The 13,911-nt window shown below is 49.3% G+C and overlaps 1 long non-coding RNA gene across 2 annotated transcripts; it reads right to left on the reverse strand.

Moving 5' to 3' along the window:
• Window positions 1–205: 205 nt before the first annotated feature.
• On the reverse strand, window positions 206–10,547 carry LOC110308369. Of its 2 annotated transcripts, XR_003834834.1 has the most exons (4): window positions 10,230–10,547; window positions 1,916–2,163; window positions 676–797; window positions 206–573 (listed from the first exon to the last, which is right to left on the reverse strand). It is a non-coding gene; the product is annotated as an uncharacterized LOC110308369 (long non-coding RNA). The 2 variants fall into 2 exon arrangements; XR_002379556.2 differs by having other exon boundaries at window positions 206–797; window positions 10,230–10,544.
• Between the last annotated feature and the right edge of the window lie 3,364 nt (window positions 10,548–13,911).

Here is a 13,911-nt window from a genome sequence, read left to right on the forward strand (position 1 = left end):
TGCTTGCTTGCCTAGTGTGTTCCAGAACCCCATAAAAACTGAACTAACGACACATTCTTGTAGCTTTATAGAATACAGGAGGGATCAGAAATTCATGGTCATTCTTGGATGCATAGCAAGTTTGAGCCCAGTTTGTGTTACGTGAGAGCCTACCTCAAAAAAAAATTTTTTTAAGACAGTAAAATAAACCTAAGTAAAAAAGAAATGACCATTGCAAGAGAGATTGTATTTGGTAACATTAGAGGTGGTTTTCAGATATGATAAGAGTTCTTGGGAAAACCCGAGATGCGTTGAGAAGTCCCATCTGATTAGGTATGTTCTGTGACAAAACACCTCCAAGACTGGTTCCATTAGCGGGGGTCTAAGTCCCTTATAGTGCATGTCCCGCTTTGGTCAGCAGAGGGCGCTCTTCACCGTGGTGACTCTACCCATCTTTGTTTCTGTAAAGAAGCACCTAGCCTCAAGGCTTCGGACTGGGGTTGGCACCACTTGCTTTTCCTCTCATGTCACTGGCCGAGACAAGGGTCACAGTCACATCCAGAGAACAGAGCAACTATGAGGCTATCCCCCTGCCTAAAAGCAAAGTAGTCCAATGTGAATAGCCCCGATAGACTAGGAGCAGACTGATCCAGAGAGGTGGGTTGGGCCAGGGCCCTTCGTTTTGCCTGTACTTACCCACCAACCGCCTGCTCGTGGTCTTCAAGCCCCTGTTCCTAGGGAAGGAAGATGAGCCTGGCAGTCTCTCTCTGAACGGGTACCTCGTGATTTCTTCATTGACTGGCCAGACAATCTAGGATCTAAAGGGAGTTGAACTGGGGCTAGGGTTTGTTTTGAAAGGACATTGGGGAGCACGGGGCAGGGTAGGTATCTGGAAAGGGGAGGAAGAGAAGGGGAGGAGCCACTGCTGAGAACCTTGCCCGAAACTACTTTTTTGCTCCTTCTACAGTGTGGGTACCAGGGATGGAGCTGAGGTCACCAAGTGCCTCGCCCTGCCGAGCGTCTGCTATTCCTCACCTTTTATTTTTCTTTTTTAAAGATTTATTTATTTTACGTATATGAGGACACTGTAACTGACTTCAGACACACCAGAAGAGGGCATCAGATCTCATTACAGATGGCTGTGAGCCACTATGTGGTTGCCGGGAATTGAACTCAGGATCTCTGGAAGAGCAGACAGTGCTCTCAACCGCTGAGCCATCTCTCCAGCCCTGTACCTCACCTGTTCATTTTGTGTATTATTGGCATGTGCATATGCATATATGTGGGCAAGCATGGCAATGTGGAGCACAGATAACTAGTGAGAGCCAGCTCTGTCTTTCTGCTGAGTCCCTGGCAAACATCTTTATTCACTGATCCACATTGTTGGTCCCTTGATGAATTCCTTTTCTTCTTTTCTTTGTTGACATGGTTTCATTTAGTGCAAAGCTACACGTAAACTCACTATGTAGCCAAGGATGGCCTTGAATCCCTCATCTTCCTGCCTCCACTTTTTTTTTTGGAGACAGGGTTTCTCTGTATAGCCCTGGCTGTCCTGGAACTCACTCTGTAGACCAGGCTGGCCTCGAACTCAGAAATCCGCCTGCCTCTGCCTCCCGAGTGCTGGCTGCCTCCACTTTTTAAGGGCTGGCGTTTTAAAGCATTTGCCACCATGCCTTGACTAAATAATTTATGATTCTCAGGCTGTTTACTTCACTCTGCAAAAAAACCCTCTCCTGTAATATAGAGTTGTTTTCACTAATTGTCAACTATCTACTAGACACTTAATGACGTTCTCTTCATGTATGCATGTGTCGGGGAAGGGTGTTACACAATGATCACATGGAGGTCAAAGGGCAGGGGTCACCTCTCCTCCTTCCACCGTGTAGGTCCTGGGGATTGCATCCGGGTCATCAGGCTGAGAGGCAAGCACGTTTACCTGATGAGCTCACGAGATGAGCTCACGAGCTCACAGTCCGCATCCCCAACAATTTCTCCTCGAAGGCCTCTTCAGCACACTACCAAATTCCTATTAGTTGCATCTTCTTTGTTTCATTTGGACCTGTTCAGGGTTTGGGGTGTACTATGAGGAATGCAGCCAGCGGGCATCTCCACATCGGGGGGCTGGAGAAATGTAAGTAGATTATCTCCAAGTAGCTGAACACGGGGCCATTTCAAGCTGACATTCTGGAAAGACGGGGCAGAGACAGAGAATGCAGGTTGAGGAAGGTACAGAACTCACACACTGTGTGGGAGAGCGGCCAGTCTGGAGCAGAAGATCTAGTCTCACACCAGGGTGTGGCAACAATAGTTAGCAGAAAGGGAGTGTGCAAAGGCCCTGAGACAGGAAGGAGAAAGGGAGGAAAGAGATGAGGTTGAAGCTGTGGGATACAGCGACAACATCTCTGTGGCAGGAGTCTTGTGAGCTTTATAAATGGCACTTCTCTTTATAAAGACATTCTCTTCCTTAGATGTGTACGTGTGTATGTATGTATGCATTGGGAAAGGTGCTCTACAGTGATCATGTGGAGGTCACGTGGAGTCGCTTCTTTCCTTCCACGATGTGAGGCCTGGGGATTGAATTCAGGGCATCAGGCTGAGAGGCAAGGACACTGTAAAAGTTTAATGAGGGAAGAGATCGGAGGCAAGGTATGTTTGCGCATGATCACGGCCCAGCTCTGGGTGAAGAGTAGACGGCACGGGAGCAGAGTGGGCAAGGGAGAGTTGTGCACAGATTTCTGCTGGCTTCCAGAAAACATGGTGACTGCACCCAAATTGGCTATAGTGGAGCAGGGGAAACATTCTAGCTAGTGTCAGGGATAGCGTAAACTGAGGGGCTTTTTTTTTTTTTTAATGAAGATGGAGGTAGATATGTCATGTGGTGGTGGTGGTGGTGGTGGTGATGTTAAGAACTTAGGAACAGAATAAGTCATCCTACTGGACAAAGCTCCCAGTGTGTTTAACATGAGCCTAATTAACAGAGCTAATTTCACTCATATCTCCATGCTAACTTTTATTTATTTTTATTTAAATATTAGCACACATGTGTATGTGTGCATGTGTGTGTGGTGTGTGAATATGCGAATGTTTGTGTGTATTTATTTTTCTGCCACGTATGTTGGAGACATGGAGGCCAGAAGAGGGCATCAGATCCCCTGGAGGTACTGCTGTGAGCTAAACCGTAGGTGCCGGGAACCCATCTAGGGTTCTCTGCAAGTAAGCTCTGTTCACCACCGAGCCTTCTCTACAGCTTCCATATCAACTTTTATGATGAGGGAGTGTTATTTAATGTTATGAATACCATTCTAAATGACGGTGTGTGCAAATAAAGGCTTTCGTTTGATGCCAGCACAAGCCTGGGAACTTCCTCAAAGCCGCCCGCACACTGGCTCCTGGGGTTGGAGCCTGAACTTTCGGAAATGCAGAATAGATTTTTTTTTTTTTTTTTTTTAAATCTCGCATTCTGGTTGGTGCAGTGGCAGCGGGCTGTGACTAGATTACAGTATGGCCTCCTGGGATGTACGTGAAGTACATCCCAGTCTTGAGCGCCAGTTCCCACGTTGGCCACGAGGAGGAGCCCTCGAAGGCCAAATCGCTATGCTGGATGCGATCAAGAGGAAGATTTTCTGTAGCCCTGAGAGGAGCTGCAATCGCGGGACGCGACAGGGGTAGGCCAGAAGAGGATATCAGGACGCTGAGCTCTGTTAGGTGGCTACGCTTCTCTGCACAGCTCCTTTGGCCCCTTTCCTCTGGCTCTCAGCCCCGCTGAGGACATTGGCTGACCTGGGGGGTGGGACCACGGGTTTACGCAGGATTGCAAAGGCTCAGATCCAAGGTGTAAAAAAAATGCACATTCTAGCAAGTGACTCAACAGCCAGCAGCCCCCTGCCCGTCCCTCACTAAGTACCATGCGCATTAAGCTTATCCTAACAACGCCTCACGAGGGTGTAAAATTGTCTCCTCGCAGGAGAGGGCCATCTTATCCAGAGGCCAGGCCCCCTGACCACGAGGTGCTGTCATCTCTCTCAGCTTCCTTGTTCTGGGCAGCTGATCACTATTTAAAATTTACTTCTCTTTTTAATTTACCTCCCTTACTGCCTGATATGCCAGGCTGAGAATGCAGTTGCCAGACACAGCCTCAGCTCTCAGTTACATCTGGGACGGGATAAACCACACCCTTCCTTAACCTTTTTAATTTAATTTATTTTATTTTATTTTTGGGGTTGTTTTGTTTTGTTTGTTTGTTTGTTTGTTTTTGGTTTTTTGTTTTTGAGATAGGGTTTCTCTGTGTAGCCCTGGCTGTCCTGGAACTCACTCTGTAGACCAGGCTGGCCTCCAACTCAGAAATTCACCTGCCTCTGCCTCCCAAGTGCTGGGATTAAAGGCGTGCACCACCACCACCAGCCTTTTTTTTTTTTTTTTTTAATTTATTGTGCGTGTAAGGGTGTGTGGGTGACCACAGTCTCCTGGGGAGGTCAGAGATAACTTGTCGGGTGGGTTCCTAAGCCACCAGAGTCAGGCTAGGGGACAGATGCCTTTACCTGCTGAGCCATCCCTTATTTTTTAAGTATAAGTATGTCATTATGGAGGATATACTTATGCTACAAAGTACAATATGGTTGTCTGAAGTTACAGTCCCACTGGATGTTTTTATTTTCGTTGCTGACTACAATCCTGTAAGGGAAGGCTCTCTCCCCCTGTCTTCCTTGCTCCATCTTCCACCTCCACAGTAACGGTGCTGATAAGTGAAAATGCTTGGATGGGTGGATTCCTTCAATCCTTCACTCATTTATTCAGGCAACATATTTACTTTAAGCACCTGTTGGGTCCCTGAAAAACCATGGTAGGCAGGCAATCCAAAGGAGGAGGCAGTCACCATGACAGACACTATGGTAAATATAGTGTATACGCTCTGGGGGCTGGGAAGGAGCAGGGGAGGAGGAGTCCTCAACCCCACCCAGGTCATCAAGACTTTTCCTGGAGAAAAGCAACCAAGATGAGACACGGAGCCCCGCAGGCCTGTCAGAGAGCAGGACCTGTGGGGTCCTGGAGGCGCCTGGGGAGGGCGTGTGAAGTGTTATCAGACCATCATTCACACTCACTGGGTGGGTTTATTCGCTTCCAGACCCCTGAGTGAAGCCAGGGCAGCTTTGCTGTACTCGTATATGGGGAAACTGAGGCCTGGAACGTGAAGTGCCTGGCTTGGGCTAGACTGGGAAGGGAAGGTAGAGCTTCCAGCCCAAGTCCTACAGACTTGGAAGGGAGGCCTTGAACTCTGCTAGAAAAGCTACTTTACTGATGACCAAGGCTCCCAAAAGAAAGCAAGGGACCTGGGGCTCAAGAGGAGAACAGGACTCTCTCTACCAATGTGGCTGCTCCCAGCTTAGCAGGAGAGCATGAAGAGACAGCAAGAGGTCTTTGCAGGTTCCCAAGTGCAGCCTCTGTGCCTCTCACGCCTATCTAGGTTGGGCCTTCAGGCCCCTTGTGGAGGCCTATAGCTGATTACTCCCATGGGTCCTGGGAAGGTCTTTGGTCTCCATGGTGACCACTTCCCAATGTCCCCGAAATCTCATTGTGACCAGTATTAAGGGATTAACTCGGCAGCAGCCCTCACAGGGTCTTGGGTACCAGAGTGGCAGCAGGAAGTGGTTCAAGGATGAAGAGCTTGCCCACCGTGTGTGACCCCATAGGACTAGGAGGAGGATGTCGGACAGGGGCCAGGGGTTCCTGCAGATCACATCAGGTATGCTCTTGAGTTCATGTCTGTCCAGAAGGGAGCCCAGGGAGGTAGAAGAGAGACCAGGGACTCAGGGAGAAGCTTAGAATTCAGGGCATGTGGAGATCTTTAGTCTCAGCCCCTAACTCAGCCCAGAAGGACAAGGGTACCTGATGGGTAGAGGACATTTGATCAAAAAAAATATATGTATGCATACATATATATATATATAGAGAGAGGACATTTGATCAAAAAAAATATATGTATGCATACATACATATATATATATATAAGGTCCAGATCCCCAATGACTCTTTGGGGGTACTGCAAGGCTTATCAGCCATCTCATCTTCACTTTGCGGTTGGGGAAACTGAGCCAGAGAGAGGCAAGTGAGCCATTTAAAGTCAGGAAACTGAAGCAGGTGAAGAATTCAGAGGGGACCTCATGGTGATCTAAACAGAGCACTGTTAAACGAAACAAGACAAAACCTGCCGTCACTTCTGTCTTGAACTCCACGTTGCCCACCGTGTCTTCAGGAGCCAGAGGCAGCCTGTCTGACTGGCCCTGCTTTCTCCTCAAGAACTGGAGGCAGCCTGTCTGACTAGCCTGTTTCTCCCCTCCTGACCTTCCCAGATCTTTGCCCGCTCACCCTGAGGCCGGCAGAGAGTTCTAGACAGTCTCCACAGGGCTGGAGGGCACAGAGCCAGGACTATGCCATCCCAGGGGACAATTAGTCTCTGGGTCCCTGGTTTGGCACCTTGCTCACCTTTTAGCCTCTCTGGGGATTTCAGACCCCAAATGCCCTGGCAATCCAGCAACCAGGAGGGAAATTTAAGCCCCAGGGGCTGGGGACGCAGCTGGTAGAGCACTTGCTTGCTTGCCTACCGTGGGTGAAGCTCTGTTTTCTGTATTCAGCACTGAATAAAGCAGACCCGACGGTGCACACCTGTAATCCTAGTATTTAGAAAGTACAGTCAGGAGGACCAGAAGTTCAAGGTCACTCTCCACTAGTTAGCGAGTTTAAGGCCAGCCTAAGCTACATATATAAAACCCTACCAAAAAATAAAAATCTGAGATTTGACTCCCTGGGAAACGGAGGCTCCCTGACTGAGCCGGCTCTTCCTTAGCCAAGGCTTGCCCCAAAGGTGTCAGATAACCTACTGACCACCACAGAAAATGAGAAAAGCAAAGTTCAGGACAGCGAGGAGGCTGCGTGACAACACAAGAGTACAAAGGTCATGGACATATCTGCAAGGCTCCTGTAACGCTTGGAAGACAAGAAAAACTAAGAAATGGCCCCAAACGGTACAGAAGTTGGGAGCAGTGATGGACAGAGTCAGGGGAAGCGAGTCTCAACAGGTACCTTCTTATACTTTTATTTTGAAACACAGCAATGCAGCAAGGACATCAGATGAAAGGCTTCAACAAATGAGGTAAAATAGTAAATAAGAATAATCATTTTTAACTACCCATACTGCCATAGCGACGGATGTGCAGAGCAGATTACAACGCATGTCCTCTGAATTAGTTCCAGGTCATTTCATCCTTGACCTGGAAGCCAATATGCTGTTGCCAATAATAACAGCAATAGCCATCGGTGCCTGGAATTGGAGCTGTCCACAAACTGGAGATGGAGCCAGGTGTGGTGCAAACATCACCCATGAGTCAGCATTCTGACTTGGAGAGGAAGTTATCACCGACCCACCTAACAGATGGGGACACTGAGCCTCAGCCAAAGTTTGACCTGTACACAGTCAAACCTGGACCCCTATTAACGTATTTCCAGTCTTCCCTGACCCAGCAGAGGTTCAGAATTCTGACGACCCACCAGATTTCTCGGGAGATCTCCAGCATCTAGCACTGTGCCTCCCATTGCAAGATTTTTGTTTTGAGATAGAGTGTAACTACATAAGCCCAGGCTGGCCTTCCTCTCAGCGGGATATAGCCCAGGTTGGCTTGGAATTCCCAATTCTCCTGCTGTGATTACAGATGAGTGCTACCTTGCCTGCCTGGCTATGCAACCCCGAGATTTGCCTGTTGGTTTGTGACAGGGCTTGGGAATCACTGTTTTATCTGTCCCTTTTTGTTCCCTGTGTGGAGCCGGGGCATGACCGGGGCCTGTCACATGCTAGGCAAACATTCTACCACTGAGCCATACTCCAGCACAAGGCCTTTCAAAAGTGGTTCCATTTGGTGTTAGCCAGAATGAACCTTCAGCTCGGTTTCCCATATGAAAATCAAAGACCAAAGAGGGAAATGGCTTTTCTAAGGACCAGGCATGGCTAAGAACAAATTGGGACAAGCTATCCAATGGTTTACATGGACTGTTTGCTCAAATAAGAAATTGTATCTCCTTTGGATAGACCAGGCTCTGGGGCTTTGGAACAAGGGCGGGATTTCCACCCCCTGCACCATCCCCCACCTCAGCCTCCTGGACATTTGTGCAATGAGTGACCTGTGCAACTAAACACAGTGATCCTGGCCTGTCTCCGAACGAACTCCCAAATACTTTACCCTGATGACATCAGACAAATCCCTGGGGCCCCTCCGAACAGGAGTCGAGAAGATTAAGGATGACTTCTGAATAGCAGACTCATTCCTCATTCCCAAGACCAGGACTTGGGGTAACAGGGGCTTCCCCTCACCCCTCAGGCCCCACACAGGCCAAGGTCACCCTCACAGAACACAAACAGGGCAGTGGCAGTGGCAGCTCGGATGTCATAAGCCACCTGGCCATAGGCAAACAGAACTCAGGAAACACCGCCCACGGGACCCAAATCCTGGCTTCTACCCTGATCGTTCCCCAGACCATCCGTTCACCAAACCTCTTAAGTTTTTCTTGTCAGAACCTCCCACAATACACTGCTGTCTGTCCAGAGCTGTTTCCATGCCCCTGTGCTGCCGGTTTCTCTTGAGCATTTTCTGTGTTGGGAAAGTTTTGAAAGGATGGGGTAACCTCGGGACCAGGAATACAAGTTCTGGAGTTAGGTTGGATTTGAGCCCGACAACTTATTTCCTATCAACTGTGTGAGCTTGGGTGAAGAACGAAACCTCTCTGGGCCAGCTGTCTTAACAAACCGCTCATGAAAACGCCCAGCATCAGAGCAGCGTGGGAATTCAGGAGCGAAGCTCCTGACACAGATGTCCACGCCATTCATGTCTCTGACACCATTCGTCCTTGTGGGACAATTAGAACTTAGGCATCTTCTCAACTCATGGGGAAGAAACTGAAGCTGAAGGGTCCAGACAGTCTGGGAAGGGCTCTGGCTTCTGTGTGTCTCTAAGGGCCGGATGCTTCCAGAGATAGGACATAGCCAAGGTTAGGAGGTGCCCCTGCCTCACATTTCTGCTGCTGGGACTACTCAGAGACCTACAGGACACAGATGTCATCCCCTAACTTGGGCCTCTGGTGGCTCTCAGAGATCTCAGAGAAAAAGACCTGTCATCTCTGTCCCAGGAGAGCCAGACTATCTATCTAGTATAGCCTGTTCTTGGACAGGCTGCATCCCATCTCTGCCTCCATCTCCCATCTGCTGGGTCTGGGCCAGCACTTTCCCAGCTTGAAAATGAACTATTAAGATCTCACCTAAGAAGGCATCATGTGACACCCCCCCCCTTCTGTGGGAACCCCAGGACCCAGCTCCGAAAGCCTCCGTTTGCATGTCCCCTTAGATTCCCCGGCTTGGACGTTGGAGGTACAAGCCCCTGCTTCACATCCCCCCTTCGGATGTTCCAGCTGCCTTTATCTCCCTGTGGTAACAGAGTAAATATACTCAGGCCCTGGAGCAGGGCACATGCAGGCTGTTGACTCTTGAGCAAAGTCTCCCCTCCGGAGGGCGCAGCACAGGCTGCTGGACATGTGTGGAGAGGCCAATGGCCTCTTGCATAACCCAGGAGGCCTCCTGCCCACCCCGAGGCCTTTTCAGGGTTAGGGGTGAGACAAATTGCAAACTCATGCCCAGTTAATTTTTTAAAGCAAGACCAACAGGCTCAGCAATGATTAGCAGACAGGTAAGTTCATCTTAATCACACTGAGGACAGGGAGGGAGGAAGAGGCTACTGGAGGCCCCAGGGATGGGTCCCAGTTATCAGTTAACCACACAAATGTTTCCTTCTAAAACCGCTGGCCTTCAGCCCCCAACACTCTCATCTTCCTCTCTGAGATTCTGTGGTCAATGAGCAAGCTAGTGGCCAACAGCCATTGAGTGAAGCGACATGTAGCCATCCACAATCCTTGGGATAGAAAAGCGACAGGATCCTCTTTATAAGAAAGAGTTCACATGCCACCACAAATTAGCTTGAAGCAAGTCCCTTCTCCCCTCTGGACTTGGTGAAAAGTCTCAGTTTTGGCCCAATTTCTAACATGCAGCAGGTACCCTTCACTTGAGAGATCCAGGGTCTCCATTTGCCCTATGGGTAGCTTAGGAAGATGTCTTATCCAGTCTGAAGTTCCAGGAGGTCTTGATGGGACTTAGCCATGGTGGGATAGAGAAAGGAGCTCAAAAAGGAGCAGAAAGGCCCAGAGAGGGTACCCACCTGGTTTCAGTTGTTGGCACCAACAAGTATCGGGTTCCAGCTTCAGGAAGAAGTGATCCTCTCAGATAGGAACAGGGGTCCCTGGGTCGTGAACCCCATGGGAGATACAGGATGGCCTGGCAGGTCCTAGCTGCCCAGGACTCCTACCCTCAGGTCTTGGGAGCTGCCAAAGGAAACGGCAAAGCCAGGCCAGTCTCAGGCCAGGTGGCTGCTTGGACTGGAGTTTGGTCAGCAGTTGGGGACCTATATTGTGAGATAGTTAGGACTTTGTCCACAAACTGGAATTTGAAATTTCAAAGGGGCGAACCTGAAGGCCCTACCCCAGAGTAGACATGACTCTTGGCTTCTTGCCCCCACGACTTTTGTTCTTTGTCTTGATAAGTGCAGGTTTCCCCTGTGCTGCACTCTGGGTGGTAGGTGGGGGAGGAAGGAGAGGAGATAGAGGTGAGGTGAGCTCCGAGAGGAGAAGCCAAGGCGCCAGGTGGCCCCAGGGGGCCCCAGGTGACTAGAGGTCTGTAGAATGCCTCTAGACCTGCACTGGGGCCAGATACAGGGCTGAGGCTACTCGGGTTCATGATAACACCCCTGCTGTATGGAGAGCTGGAGCCAGTCCCAACCTCCAGGATTCTGTAGTTATTCCAGTGACCCCCGGTGTGGGGGCAACACAGAGGGAGGGAGCCTCAATCCCGTAGTCAGCTTTGGGCCAAATGGCAGACTCTTCTGTTACACGCTTCATGGCTTTCAGGCTTTTTACTTCATTGAGTCTCCATTTGGTCTTAGAAAGCGAGGATACCCTAGACTTCAGAAAAAATGAGAAGAGTGAAAGGAGTCGGGTTCTTATCATGAGGTGGGAAACACGCTTCCACAGCAAAATGCTAGTACTGCAGTTTGGTTGAGGGGCTGAGGATGTAGCTCAGTCAGTACAGGGCTTAGCTAGCATGTGTGAAGCCCTGGGTTAACTCGGGAACCAGACCTGGTGGGCACATACCTGCAATCCCAGCACTCAGAAGGTAGAAGCAGGAGGATCAGAAATTAAAGTCATCCTTGGCTACATAGATAGCCTAGGCTACATGAGACCCGGTCTCAGAAAGAGTAAGCGAGGGGGGAGGAGATGGCCCAATGTGGCAGGACCCTAAACCTCTGTTCACAGCAGGGCTGTGAGCTCCCCGCCTACCTCTTGGTTAGCTGCCACCTCTTTGGACCATCTTCTTCCCTGCTCAAGTTCCGTCTCCATCTGCAAGATGAAGGAGTTGGGTCTCCAGGTGAGCTCTAAATTCATCTCTTCCAGAGGCTGCTACCCTTTGAGCTGGAGCCTGACCGCTCAAGGAGAAAGGATAGAGAGACGAACAAGTTCCACACTGATGGTATTTAGACTGGGAAATGCCCTACCTAGGCAATCCCTAGACTAGAGGTTCTAATTCCCAAAGATCACGTGGCCAGGGGAGCCAGGAGTTACCAACCAATGGTGACAATCACTACCCGTCGCACACTGTATCTCTGGGCATCCGTAAGGGGGTCCCCACCCTCCTCAGATAGTCAAATTCACAGGTACTTGATATGAGTGACTGCTGCATTGCATATGACCCATACACCATCCGCTGTATTTTCAGTCATCTTCAGATTACATATGCCACCGTGGGAGTGCTATGTAACTAGCTGACTTGTAAGATTAATGTTGTTAAGGAGTCAAGGGAATGTACGGTATAATGGCCAGACAAATGGCGCTTGCCTGTGCCCCAGCTCTCGGGAGGCTGAGGCAGAGGGATGGCTGGAGCCCAGGAACTCAAAGCCGGGTTGGTTAACACAGTAAATCCCATCTTGAATACATCACCCAATTTGAGCCTGCTGAGGTCAGAAATAATACTAATATGATGTGTGTCCATATGTTGTGATTTAGCTTATACAGCTGTGTGTCTATGTATGTGTAGGTTGAGCACGCATGAGTATGTATGTGTATGTGTACTTGGATCTGACATCTATGCCCTCCTCTACCACCTTCCACTTTGCTTGTGGACAGGTTTTCTCACTGAACCTGGGGCTCACTGTTTGCTTAGGTTGAATGGTCTGTGAGCCCTGAGATCCCCCTCCCTCCCCTCCCCCATCTCTGCCTCCTTTTACTGAGATTAGAAACATATAAGCCATGCCAAGGTTTTCATGTGGGTGCCGAAGACTTGAACTCAGGTCCTTGGGCTTGTGTGGCAAGCACTCTACCCACTGAGCCATCTCTCCAGAACTCCTTTATTGTTTTTAAATTAAAAAAGAAAACCTATTTATTATTTGTGGGTAGAGAGAGATAGAGAGGTGGGATGGGGTGGGCACAGCGATAGAGATGTAGATTGAGGGGTGGGCATGATCTCGCTGAAGTCAGAGGACCATGCTTAGGGGTTGGTTCTCTCCTTCTGTGGGTTCAGGAACATGAGCTTCAGATTGCTTGTCCCTGACTCCAGGACCATTAGAGCGCACAGGTGGGACACCCATAGGCCAAGGAGGGCTGCCGGGAGGGTACTGCTTGGAGTCAGCTGAAGGTGGAGGGAATTATGAATGAGACGGTTATGCAGTTTATGATCCATGAATGAGTAGGTTGCAGTGCGTGAGTCGTGACAGGGTGGGACACGGGTGTGGAGCCTGCAGCACTCGATGTGTGCCAGGGTTTGTGTACCTAGCAACACTTCTCACCTGAGCTCTCTTTTCCTCTCGATAGCTCTGTCTATTTGTGATGTGTCCTGGCCAACCCTAGTTCATCACAGACTGTATTTAGTGGATTCTACATCATCATCCATAAAAAGATTCACTGGGTTGCTGCCCTAATAAACCTCTGACTGGCTAACGATCACATTCCGCTTAGGGAATGGTGGAACTGTGTCTTTTCCAGGGAGCAGGACAGATATGCTAAATACTGTAGAGTGGCTGTGGGTGGCTTGTCACCTGCTGTCCCTTTCCACCCAACCCAGCCCTTTGCTAAGTGGAGCCAGAAAGGGCCTGAAAGGGTCCGAAGTCAACCTCAGACCTTTTAGGGATCTGAAGGTGTCAGTTGCAAGCTCCAATCTTTCCTCTCCCTTCTACCAAGAAACAACGGATGAGCCTGGAATCTTTCCCCACCGTAATGAAAGTTGCCCAGAGAAGGAATGAGAACCACAAATCCACTTGAGGAGTGATAGAAATTGTGTGTAATCATGTGCGAATGTCCATGACAGAAGCAGGGCACACCAGGTCAGACTCAGATCACCAAGCTTGCAAGGCGTTGCCTGTCGAGCCATCCTGCGGGCCCCAGAGAGAGTTTCTAAACCCACAGCACTCACCCCTGAGTCTAATATCTTTCTTTCCCACGATTGCCTTCCACCATCTTGTCTCTAGGGACAGGATGGAAAGGACAGAATAAAGTACAGAAACAGGGCATCTGATGGTATCACTATCCTGTTAAGGCTCATCTACACATCCATTCACTCATTCACTCACTCACTCACTCACTCACTCACTCACTCACTCACTCACTCACTCACTCATGCTCTCACTCATTCATTCACTCACTCATTCACTCACTCACTCACTCACTCATGCTCTCACTCATTCATTCACTCACTCATTCACTCACTCACTCATTCACTCACTCATTCACTCACTCATTCATTCACTCACTCATTCACCTTTTACATATTCATGAGTTTCAGTCATTCACTCAGTA

Source organism: Mus caroli, chromosome 2, assembly GCF_900094665.2.
Source record: "Mus caroli chromosome 2, CAROLI_EIJ_v1.1, whole genome shotgun sequence".
Lineage (NCBI taxonomy): Eukaryota > Metazoa > Chordata > Mammalia > Rodentia > Muridae > Mus > Mus caroli.